A 4425-nucleotide genomic window follows, 5' to 3' on the forward strand; every position below is an offset into this window, starting at 1 on the left:
TAGAAGGTGGTAAATAGGTCTATGCTCTAACTACCAAAATATTCTATTTATAAATAAGGAATCCTACTTTGCATAAATTTACTTATCACTGTCGGGTCTGGAACCAATGAACTGACAAAAAAGAGGGATGACTGTACCGCTATTTTGTATTTCTGCATTACAAAAAAAGAAGTGTTGATCAGTCTGATTCCGATAAATTTGCTGTATTTGAACATAATGCCGTGTGTGTAACGGCAGCCTGCAGTAATCTGAACGTAATCCCGTACTCAAAATCTGGAACCAGCCCACCTGGAATCACTTTCCCCGCACGGCGTTAATCGGGGGCACCTAAACAGACAGCAACACTTGAACAAATGCATTTTTCTCTTTTCCTTAACTTTACAGCAGGCCCAGGTGGGGGGACGTGCATGTACGCGGCACCTGGCAACAATTGCAGCGCTCCTGTAACGAGAAGCAGGCGTCCGGAGGCGACCCGGCGCCTCATTAGGCCGTGTCGTGCGCTCAATGGCAGCTTGTTCGACAACCCTGTTTGGGAGGGCTGCCAGATTTGAAGGAGAAGTTAGACAATCCAAACAAGCTCCAACAAGCAGGAACGTGAGCTGATGAGTTACTGGAAAAGTCACATGACCTGATGTGATCCTTTCATTTCGAAATGACGCTTAGGAGGAGATGGGTGTGCGAAGTGCAGCCCAAAGCTTGCTTTTCTGTCGCTCTGCCGCACATTCTACGCAGAAAATTAAATGCAATTTTGCTACGGGAGCTAATTCTGGCAGATTTACTGTGATGCTTTTGTGACTCCTTGAATAAAATGAAACATGCATGCATCCCAACATGACAAAGGAGGATCACTGACATGAAAGAAGTCCTAATGTTGCAAAAACAAGTTTAATGTTAGAAGATGTCAGACTAATATTAATATCCTTAAGCACACGGGTATCCAAAGTGCGGCCTGCAGCTCTTTTTTTAATGTCCCGCGGCGCATTCTAAAAATAGAACTTAACAAGAAAACTTAAACAAAACAAAAAACAACAGCAAGAATTTAATTTTTAAAAAGAGAATAAAATCAAAATATTAAGAGAAAAAAGTTGTAATCTAACAAGAAAAAGTTGTAATTTTAAGTCAATAACGTCGTAATATTATCACGAAATTTGTTGAAAAAGTTGAAAAATTAAAGAAAAAATACATTAAAAAAAATTCTAACATTATGATTATAATTAAAAAATAATAACAAATGTTGCAATTTTTGGGAAATTAAGTTGGGGAAAATGTTATAGTTTTACAAGAATAAAGTCAAAATATTATTTTAAATAATCTCATAATTACGAGAAGAAAACGACAAGAAAAAAAATGAAATAGTTGGAAAACATTTTTTTTTAATAGCAGAAATGGAAATAAACGACTGTAATTTTACAAGAATAAAGTCAAAATATTCCAAGAAAAAAGTATTTTACAAAAATAAACTTGGAATATTATGAGGGAAAATAGCATCACTTTAATGGAATAGAGTAGTTAAAATATTAAAGAAAAAAAGTTTAATTTTATTAAAGGAAGTTTATTAAAGGAAAAAGTTATATATAAATAAAGTCATAATATTACCGGAAGAAAGTTTAGGAAGAATATTTATGAAGAAAGTTTAAATATTTGGAAAATTAAAATTTAAAAAAAAGGGCAAACATGTGGACAGAACCAACAAAGAGTAAAGTTGATATTAATAATAGGCTTTGAAAAATGATTAGACCACCCTTGTTTCTTCACTTTCTTGTTCATTTTAATGCCTGATACAACTAAAGGTACCTTCGTTTGGACAAATATAACAATGACAACAAAAATAGCTCATAAGAGTTACATTTTTTGGCAGTGCAATGCTAGAGCTATTCATGTAAGAACTTAAGTGATTTTGGTTGTTATCAAGAAAACCACGGAAGTTGCTAGATATCAGCTCTTAAATTAAACCTTTATGATCTATATTTGTTATCATCATTATATTTGCCCAAACAAATGTACCTTTAGTTGTACCAGGCATTAAAATGGATCAATAAAATGAAGAAACAAGGGTGGTCAAATCATTTTTTCCATGATTGTATGCAGTGTAAAGTTATCAGTGGTTTTTGATGTTTCCGGTGCACAAAGTCAGATCCAAAACTGTTCATAAAATGATAAATAAATAGTAAAAGTAAAAGGTGGTCATTTTTCCCAGCTAAATCCCAGTCAGTGACGAGATGGATTGCCTGGAGACGATGCTGCTTGATTAAAAGTTGACAAACAATGCATTCCACTATCCTCCTCCTCGTCTTTCGGGGAAATATGTTGCAAGCTCACGCCTCCACTTAACACATTAAAGAGAAACCATCTCCACCGCCACGCATTCATGTGAAAGTGCAATCATTCCCTTTGTTCAGTGTGCGCAGGTGGGCACGTGTTGGTTTCTGTTGGCCCACCCCGGCCACATCACCACCACAGCGGCAAATGGGACAGAACTTTCCAGAAGCTTGTTGGAAAACATCACACACACGCACAAACTTACACACACACACACACTGAGGCTTTTGTGTTGCAAGCTGACGTCACTTGCTAACTGGACTGTTTAATTGTCAGGTCGTTCAGGCTGAGCTGTTACCACGGTAACAATGGAGGTGGGGTCGGAGCGATGAAATATACAAAATGGCAAAAAAATGTGTTGATATTTGACCCAAACCACTTGAAGCTTCGTTTATTGGCTCTAAAATCAATAGAGTTCTTATTGCTATTTTATTTTAGTCACTTTGTCTTTCACATCTCTTTTTATTATAGAAAATTATATTTAAAAAAAACTATTTTATATATATATATTTTTAACCCTTACTTTAAAAAAATTTATACTATATTTATACTATTTTTATATATACTGTAAATACAGTACATATATATATTTATTTATTATTTTTCAATAACCACATTTTCATCACTTTGTCGTACATGTTGATTTGTATTTATTATATATGTATACAGTTTTTGTTTGTTGATTACAATTTGTATGCTTTTGACTTTTTTTAAAGACGTTTTTTAAGTACTTATTTACAACGTATATAAATATATACTACGTTATTGGAAAACAAAATAGGGTGAAAAAGGTAAATAATTACTACATCTACACTGAATAGGTTGCACTTGTTTGGTTATCGTCCATTCAGCGGCGTTTGTACGTTAAGTAGGTTGAACGTGCGTTGCCACTCGCCCGTATGGACGCCGGCTAATGGACTCTTAGTCAACCCAATAAGTCCGCCGCCACGTGGGAGGCGGGTTCGAGGCAGGGTGATGCCCTGGGTCTTTTCCACCACCGCACTCACCCCGTTACAACTCCCAGTGAGTGTCACTTCAAGTGGCCCACAGAACTAGTCAAAAGTTTGGGGACACCTTGCCATGCGACACAATGAGGAAGTGTCACGTTCAAATGCAGTATAGATGGTAAATCTTGGAATGAACATTCAGGATTAAGCATGTACAAATACTTGGTTGTCTACCTTAATCGCTTTAGCTGATTGGTTAGACAGAATCAGAAGGGGCGGGGGTAGTGGGGCCTATTCCACCAAAAAAATGAAGTATTTGAATTTTAATCGCGTTCATGTAACTAATATACAAATACACAAATACGTCAACTCACTGAAACACGTCAGCGTCACAAAATGCAGTTTTGGCATCACCGTGTGGTCAATAAGGATCGGTGCAAATCAACCCTTTTTTTATTTTTATTATTGCTGTTAAATATTCCAAATCCGAGTGATCTTTCGATTTGAATTGCAAACAATCGTGTATGCTTTGTGTGTTTTAACTATTCTGATTGTTTTTTTGTAAATAGTGACAGCGCAACCAATGAACAATGGTATCGATAAATACAAATAAAATACACTCTACCGAAGTGCCGTCCGTGGCTGTTTTTTTTATTGGCCCGCGGCACATTCTAAAAATACAATTTAACAAGCAAAAATGTAAAAATCAGCAGCACTTTTACAAGAATACTGGATATACTGTATATATGTCTTCTTAGCATATCTACATGTGTTGCTTTACAAAATATAAAAGTGGCAAAGTTGCGTCCTTTCATTTTTCACGATGTGGCCCTCGCTGGTAAATGTTTGAACACCCCTGCTCTATACCATTAGCATCTATCTGTCCATCATTCATCCATCTGTCGCTCCCTTTCTACACAGGTAGCTGTACATCTATCCGTACATGTATCGATCCATCCCTCTATGTCGTCCTCTCGTGGTGGATTGGACTCAATGCCGGAAGCTGTGGGAGCAGCAACTGAAAAAACCTGCACTTGGAGTGTACCCGAACGCCTCACAGTGTTGTATGTATGTATCTGTGTCGCCCTCTGGTGGTGGGTTGCGCTCAGTGACTAAAAGGGATGATGAAATGAGCGACACTAGTGTGCGTACCTGAACG

This window comes from Dunckerocampus dactyliophorus, chromosome 16 (assembly GCF_027744805.1).
Source record: "Dunckerocampus dactyliophorus isolate RoL2022-P2 chromosome 16, RoL_Ddac_1.1, whole genome shotgun sequence".
NCBI classification, from domain to species: Eukaryota; Metazoa; Chordata; class Actinopteri; order Syngnathiformes; family Syngnathidae; genus Dunckerocampus; species Dunckerocampus dactyliophorus.